This window comes from Haliotis asinina, chromosome 1 (genome assembly GCF_037392515.1).
Source record: "Haliotis asinina isolate JCU_RB_2024 chromosome 1, JCU_Hal_asi_v2, whole genome shotgun sequence".
Classification (NCBI taxonomy): domain Eukaryota; kingdom Metazoa; phylum Mollusca; class Gastropoda; order Lepetellida; family Haliotidae; genus Haliotis; species Haliotis asinina.
Genome location: NC_090280.1, coordinates 82,167,518 through 82,176,077, shown reverse-complemented (window position 1 = coordinate 82,176,077; position 8,560 = coordinate 82,167,518). Strand labels below are relative to the sequence as shown.

The 8,560-nt window shown below is 37.3% G+C and overlaps 1 protein-coding gene across 4 annotated transcripts in view; it reads left to right on the top strand.

Moving 5' to 3' along the window:
- The first annotated feature begins 505 nt into the window (after positions 1-505).
- The window catches only part of LOC137298040 (double C2-like domain-containing protein beta), an 88,477-nt gene continuing 80,422 nt past the window's right edge, over positions 506-8,560 (top strand). For all 4 annotated transcript variants that reach the window (XM_067830107.1, XM_067830091.1, XM_067830100.1 and 1 more), the window contains exon 1: positions 506-664. The gene's annotated coding sequence lies outside the window, so the exon portion shown is untranslated. The remainder of the gene's footprint in view (positions 665-8,560) is intronic.

The following is an 8,560-nucleotide window of genomic DNA, read 5'->3' as shown; positions in this document are numbered from 1 at the left end:
TAAGTGCTTTACAAATGAGAAACCATGCCTAAGTTTATCTCGGATATCCACTTCTGTTAGAGAACGTGTAATCATTTCGTGTCTGTTGGTATGACTCAAAAAAGGAGATGGAAACATGTCTGTCTACTGCACCATGCAACCCGTGAAGATCCGGTTGAGAACTGATGTTCAGTAACCCATGCTTGTCGAAGAGGCGACTAACGGGATTGGGTGGTCAGCCTCTCTGACTTGATTTATATGTCATCGTATCCAAATCGCATAGATTGATGCTCATGCTGTTGGTCAGTAAATCGTCTGGCCCAGATTAAGTTCTTTACAGACCGCCGCCATAAACCCGCAATATTGAGAGTGACGAAAAACTCGAAAAACTAAACTCATTCACTCACACTGGTAATGGCACTAGTTACAGTTCATAACAATATTATACGACCCTTCCGACAATTCGGTTTTATTTATGGCGGCATGCAAATATGTGAATAGAATTACCTCCCTTTGTAATTAGCGCAGAGACTGCTGGGAGCGCACCTTGCAGTGAACGTCAAATGAGCTGCGAGCAGCATCTCTTGGACTAATTCCATAAAACTGTGTCACTTGACATCGATGGAGTCAAATGTGACTTGAGGCTTTTTCTGTCAATCAGGACCCTCTTCGATACAACAATACCGTAAGTATTTGTCTGTCGTGTCGATACACTCATGATTTGTGGCAAGTGACAGCTCTCTCAAGCAGGGTCGGCAAATCGAGGTTTCCTCTGGTTGGAGACAGATTGTTGGTGATCGATCCCTGAGAGGTTGCTTTAGATGACTGTGAAGAAGCATGTGTGGATTTATAATCGAGTGCGATAATGAGTGTTGAAGTTTCCTGTGCTTCATTTGTTCGTCCTTATCTTTTGCCGATCAGTCCGAATTCGGAGGCGGCTGCAGTAGCATTAGCAGACTCCAAGACATTCTGCAGTGACAACTTATGCTATTGGTAGGTTGATGTAAGTCTACTAGTTATCATTTTGGTGAATATTTGTTGTACACTGCATCATGTTTGCGGGCGTGTTGGTAAACATGGATATTTCCTAGGAGATCTTACAACATGCAGACAGACTTTATTTTGCCTATTGGTACTTCTGAGAATAGAATGAGTGGGTGAGTGAGTTGGTTTTTGCACAGCTTTTATTAGTTTTAGCAGTATCACGGTTTGGAACACCAGGAATGGAGCCAACGGTATAATGAATAAGCCCTTTAACCCCAAGGCTACCCTCACTTCACCTGTCACTGTGTCAGAATGATATCTTGATTTACATGTTTGGTGAAATCTTAAACATCCACTTAGAACTTTAGGCCAAAACAAATACTTTAGGTGCCTTATAATTTCGACAGAATTGAACTCAACACAGATTTATCTCAGATTCCGTTTTCCATATCCTTGAAGACAGATTGGGAAAATATAAGCACAATTTTGTCATTGGGACTTTCTTATGAGTGCATTTTGTTTCTTAAATTTTTGCCAGAGGGGTAGCCTAGTGGTTAAGGTGTTTGCACATCATGCCGAAGACCCAGGTGCGATTCCCCACATGTGCACAGTGTCTGAAGCCCATTTCTGGTGTTCCCTGTCGTGATATTGCTAGAATGTTGCTAAAAGTGGCAACAAACTAAACTCATGCAGTCACTCTTAAACTTGTGTTATGTTTATACTTCTTTCAATGTAAGACATTGATTAACATTAACAACTCTCCTTGTTCACTGGTTCTGATATCAGTGAAATCACATCACCTATGCAAAGCAATAATATATGTTAATCCTTTATTATCACAACATTGCCAACATTGAATTTATGTTTGGAAGTTTATAGTGACGTTTGCCTCAGACTTTAATTAGGTTTAATATCAGCCTTTGGGCAGGCCTAGATAAGTTCATGCTGGACACAAGCTTAAGATCAGTGACTGTCACAGAGAGGCAAAAGTGGATCCCCTTTAATCCAGACAGTTATTCTCGTAGCCACAGTGTAATATCATCTAGATTAACAAATGCCCAGACCAGCAGATCATGGTGGGACTGACAATGGGGTTTCCAGATTAGCATGATTTTAGCTAACAAGGTTTTTGACAACTTATTTCTGTAATCTGTTGCCAAACCTCCACTGGACACCATTTGGTATATGTAAATATGGTAAAGTTGTGTTTCAGAGCTGTACATGTTAGAATGAAGCTGGCATGGTAGAATTTATAAGATTGACTAAACCAAAAGACTATTGGTTCATCCCACTTGTGGTGAAGTTCATAAGGTCCCCACTACTATTAAAACACATTGTGTTTGCATTCAGCATGCTCAAGTGGCCCCAATGCCTTTCACCTGCAATGATAAGTTTTTATCACAACTGAGACCAGTCATTAGGTAAACGGATAAAAACCAACATATCCTATACCTCTGAATTTCAAATAAAGGCCTTGCTGCTTTAGTGTGTGAAATATACACTGGTCCTGGCCAGTATGAGTTCAGCAGGACCAGTAAATGCAAAATTTGCATGAGCAACAGACCACTGAATTTTGTATTGATAGTATAGTAAATCTACCCATGTTATTTTGGCACTTAGATCGGTCTGGTGGTGTACTAAAGCCTTTTGATAGTTTTGGATGTCTGAATAAAATATTTTTTGCATTTCCATGGCAACAAGTTTGACTTTGACTGAAATCCTTGGTAGTACTCCTTTCTGGAGCAGAACTTTTACAACATTTCAATTCTCTCCTTCCACTTTTCATACATGCGCCAAACTATTTGACAAAATCCTAACTCATAGGTATATTCATGAAGAGTATTTTGCCACTGCCATGGATATTGATGACTTCGTATTCTTGTTTCTTTTAAAACCTTGTGTATTTAAGTTTTATGAAAATAATCAAAGAGAGAATTTTGAATGGCATTTAAGAGTGAGGCACTTATAAGGACAAATGTATGGATGTAAAGTTCTGTAGTGTTATGAAGATGCTGTTTTGCAGTGTGTGAAATTTATGCTGGTCCTGTGGTCCTTGGCTTGTAAATATTCAGCAGGACCACTGAATGTAAAGTTTGAAGTGGTCCTGGTGGCATTTTGGTGAATTGGTGAATCTTGTAATGATCATCAAGTAATTCTATTGATATTAATTCGGACCAGTGAAGTACAGACAGTCTTACGTTCAGAAGTGAGCTGTAACAGCTCACATTGAAATGTTTTTGTTATAACTAACTCTCAGCTGTTGCATACATAAATTTGCAAGTCATTGAGTATCACATGATTCACACTGGGGGATGATAGTTTACTTTGGGTATTTAGTTATTGTCCTACTTTTGGACAAGTCTTTTGATCATGTTTCAGCCAGTCTGCAGATTCTGATCAGAATCATGATAGTTCTTTTCCCAGTGTGTATGACATGTTATAGGGTCACAACAGTGACAGGTGCTTGATGGTTATTTAGAATGTATGGAATGGATAGACAACTTCTTTAAAATTTACAGTTAGTGCTGTAAATATTAAAGAAGTTGTGAATGCATACAGTGACATTTTAGGTAAGGAGAAAGCTGGGTAACTCTGTCATTATTCTCTACAATTTAGTTAACATACTGCTACGTTCATGTGAGGGCAATGTATTTCTGTATCAACTCCATGAAAATTCACTAGCCAGTCGTGCCAGTGACTGTTGAGATTTATTGGCTGGATTGGATTTTTGCTTGCCAGGGTCTAGCAGGTTGGTGACTATTTTGCACACTGGGCAAAGGGTGACTGGGTCACAAAGGTGATTACCCACTGCAATAGGATTCATGTTTGATACGCCTTGTTACATGCCTGCATTCAGTCAGAAAATCTGATCTGTACACATGGCAAGGCAGATGCAGTTATGCAAGCTGACAAGTCGATTTTGAGTATGTTTATTGGGTACAGTCTTTTAAAGCCCATTTTTGGTGTCCCTCACCATGATATTGCTGGAATTATATTGCTAAAAGTGGCTAAAAATGAACTCACTCACTTGAAGTCAGATGAAGCTATTTGCTTTATGTATCAGTTAGAGGTGTGATGATACAGAAAATTCACAATACTGTACGTATCATGATACCTTGGAACGATACAATTAGACTCACGCCACGATATGCTGTCTTTAGTTATTTTCTTTAAATGCATATATTTTTATATCAAGTAACAGTGTAAATTTTGACATTCTAGTGAAAATTAACAATTTCAATGCCAACGATGCGTATCACTATAAGAAAAAAAGTATCGATGTATTCATTGTCCGATAAACTATCACAATTATTCATACTATGATATATCACCACAGCTCTAGTATCAGTTTTGTTCAATTCCTGTTTCTGATACGTTGCAAAGCATTATGTTTAGAGAGTATCGAGGGCTTGCCCAACCTTTTTAGCAACAATCGTGTGTAAGTTTGGGTATTTCTTTATAATGGTAGCTATGCAGTGCCCCTGGCTTGTGAGGGATACATAGTGGAAAAAAATATCATTCACCCAATGAGGGAGCAAAAACATGCTCACAACCATGTGCTTTACAAGAAGCTGACCTCCGTAACTTTTCGCTTTTATCAATAGTACTTATCAATGTTCAAAGACTTGGATGGATTGTTTCACATATACAATATGTTTATTAACACTAACTACATGTCTAGACCCACTGGGGATTTCCTATTTCCAGGCTCTCTTTAGTCCCAGTCTTCATTGTTAACTTAGCTTGTAGTGTGTATTGATTGAAATGGATTGGTTTTGCTTAATGACTTTGATTATGTGTGCCAGTTGCATGCATTATTCATATTGTCAGTCACAGGTTTTTCTGACCCAGATTGGCCATCATTATACACATGGAGTATTGCTAAATACATCATGTATCAACTTTCAACTGTTACTTTCATTGACTAGCACACGATGTTAGAGGAAATTGGTACATCACAGACTGCATTTTAAATGGCAGAAATTCTGCCGCAATCTATACCACATTAATTAGTCTCTTTTGACAGAATGTTTGTAGCTTATTGTTTTCAGGTTTATACGTTTGTACGTTTGTTTGGAGTTTTGTAATAAGATGTTTGATGTTTTTTTGAAACATTTTTTAATGTGTATATTTACAAAGGGAGAAAAATATTAAGGGGTTATGAAAAGAAAAGTTACATCAGTGAGTGGGTTTAGTTTTTCCGCAACACTCAACAGTATTCTGGTTGTATGGCAGCTGTCTTTAAATAATCAAGTCTGGACCAGACATGCTGGTGATCAACAGAAGAATTCTGTGATCCACAGGATGAGCATAGGATCTGCGCAATTTTTATATGTTCATGTGCTTGTAATGGCAGTGGGCATGTTAGATCCAGTACTGTAAACAGCCAAAATTTTGCGACCGTTTAATTTTCGCGAACTTTGCGTCAGACTTCATGACGCAAGAATACAAACACGCGATAATATAGATATATCATTCACTTTATTCAGATAAGTCAACAACATAAAAACAATACAAGTGTACACTGCTCATTGACATGTCACCGCTGGGCTAATCTGAATTAACACGTGTCACTTACTGATCCTCTTACTAAGTTTTCACAAGAGATTAGCTTTTTGCCAACCCCTCAGAACAATGTCTTTCTTTTTGGAGAACTTGTCCAGACATTTCACTATCCACCATGCATGTACAGGCTTCATAACACTGATTTGCAAGTATATTGTTTCATTGATGTTTGTCTTTCAATTGGCGGCTACCTTCTCTGCATACCTCTGTATAAATCTATGTAACCAGTCACATCACGTGAGAAGATATCATTTTGTTTTCATTGCTCTAACACCCAGTTAAAGAGGACTAGGTTTGATATCAATTACATTTGTTTTTAAATCACTACGCAAATCTGTTTATCTTATAACAACTCAATGATCACGCACCTGGGTGTTGTATTAAAAGTTCAGAGACGCCCTCTTTTACAAGATCACATGTTTGTCACATGACCGGTCTTTTTCGTGGCTGAATGAAAGATTTATCGATCAATATTCTGCTTGAAAACCGTAGTCATGTAAAGTTCCCTTTAAGCCTATATCTCAGGTATTTATACTGTATTGCATTTGTCAATATATTGGTCAACTAGCGCCTCATGAAAATAAGAAGGCGCGAAAAGGTTTAGTGACCGTCACTCGCGAAAATTTAACGGCGCGGAAATAAGACAGTTTACAGTATTTTTTAGATGAAGTGAAGAAGGAATTTCAGCTGTTGTTTGAACATGGCAGCAATAATTTCTAATCTAGCAAAGTCTACGCAGGATGGCCCATACGTTTAAGAGCCGTACATTTTCGGATTATTCCAATGGCAGATTGGGCACCATGTATGAGAGCTGTAATGACTGTTCTCACCATTGAAACATTCCATTAGTTGCACCAACCCTATGGTATTGCATCACTGACAGGTATCAATAGTTAACTAGCACTGTTGCCATGGTTTTTATTTTATTAATTCAGGCATTGAAAATCGCCACTTCCAGTCTTAAAGCATTCATCTTTTAGGCCAAACCAATTTTATTTCTTGTTTTACAGATCTGCTGGTTTGTACTTAATCGAAAAAGGATGGATGTGTAAAAAATCATTTTTCCTGCACAAAAAATGAAATCCCAATGTTTTTATTGATCAAAAGTGTAATTTTACAAGAAAATTTCTTTTAGAGTGTTTTTATTCCCCAATATAAAAGTAAAGGAATATTAGTGTCATGATATTTTTTAAAAATCCCTCCTGTTTACTTTTTCTCAGGTAAAAAAACTAAACCAGAAATAAAAGTGGTCAGGCCTTAGTAACCTTCTCCAAATTCAATACCGAAAATATTCAGATCAGTGAATTCTATCAGGAAACATTTCAGCCCAAACCATTTATCTAGAGTTCCAGATTCTCTCAGACAATGTTTCTGTGATTAAAATAAAAATGCAGTTCACACATTCATTGATTTCACCAAAGTGGTAATACATCATTTCAGAGATTGGACGGTGAGGTAGCCTAGTAGTTAAGGCATTCAATCGTCACACTGAAGGTACAAGTTCAGTTCCCACATGGGCACGATGAGTGAAGCCCATTACTGGTTGCAGGAATATTGTTGGAAAAGCAGTGTAAAATTAAACTCACTCACAGAAACTCATCAATTCAGAATTTCTTCCCATTTCTAAAGAACGGTTGGAATGCTGTTCCAAGTATCATTGAACAAAACTTACCATATTCACTGAAATATACTCGCTGATTATGACAAGCTCAGTTACCTTTTATGGCAAGTGTGGGTTGCTGAAGACCAGGTCAAGGCCAGATCTTCACGGATCCCTTGATGACAAAACTGTTACCATGTCAGCGTTAATTGAAAAAAAGAAACATGTAAGACTATTTTGATGTTATTATTTTAAGGTGTCAGTTGCATACAACTTGACTCCTCTGGGCTGATCATAGTCTGTTACCATGGTAACCAAGGAGGAACATGATCATCAGTGTGCTTTTGTTTCTTGCACATGTTGACGATAAATTTAATAGAGCAGGAAGATCAGGTGTTGTTTTGGTGTTTGAGCATGAATTTGTTTTCATTTCCATCAAAGGGCATAAAAAGGAATGTTTATTAAATAATAACAATAATATAAGAGCAAAGATTCATGGTTCTCTGGACCTTTTGTGTGTTTTTTGTTCAAATACCCTTCATATTTAAAAGGAATTATTATAATACACTCAAAAAGTATTTAATCACAAACACATTTACACTTTCACACCCTATATATATCCCACCCTCTCACCCACCTCCAAAAAACACAATCAAACAAAAACAAGTCTGATCATATTTCATCATTCAGATGCAGTGTCACATTTATTATCTTACCTCACACATTAATGTTGTTTTCTGACTGGCTAAGCGCTCTTCTGTCATTTTCAGTGAACCACAAATTCAACATGTTCAAGAGAAGTGCATTTCAGTTTAACTGGCTGCCAATATACCCCATTGCCTGATGCCCGGGACAAGTCAGTTTTGATTTCAGACAGTCAAATAATGGTATCTGACTTTTACTGGGCTTCTAGATAATTTTCTGCAAATAAACTTTGATATGATTTCATTTCATATCTGCTCAAAATGTCGCTTTTAAATTTCACAATGATAATAAAATAGATTTATCTTTATTTGCTATTTATTGCTTGTCAATAAATACACTACTAAACATTAACATCAGGTGCCATGCTGAATTATTCTTTCATAATTGCATCATCTTGATTATGTCATAAAAATCAAGGCAAGTGGAAAATTGGCAAGTGGCTCTTAAGAAAAATGTTGAACCCCTGCACTGAGAGATTGCGCAGATGTCTGATCACCATCATAGAAGCCTTTCTTCACCTGTTTGAATTGCAATTACTGTGTTAAAGTATCGTACTTACGATACCTTGGCACTATGATCACTTTGTAAAATGGGGCCCTGTTCATGCCATGTTAAAACAAACTCATTCTCACAATGAGAAGGTTACTGGATTTTTGTGTAGCGTTGTGTTGTTTTGTGTTCATGTTTCCAAGGAGAAAAACAACAGTATCTGCGTGCTTGAATTAC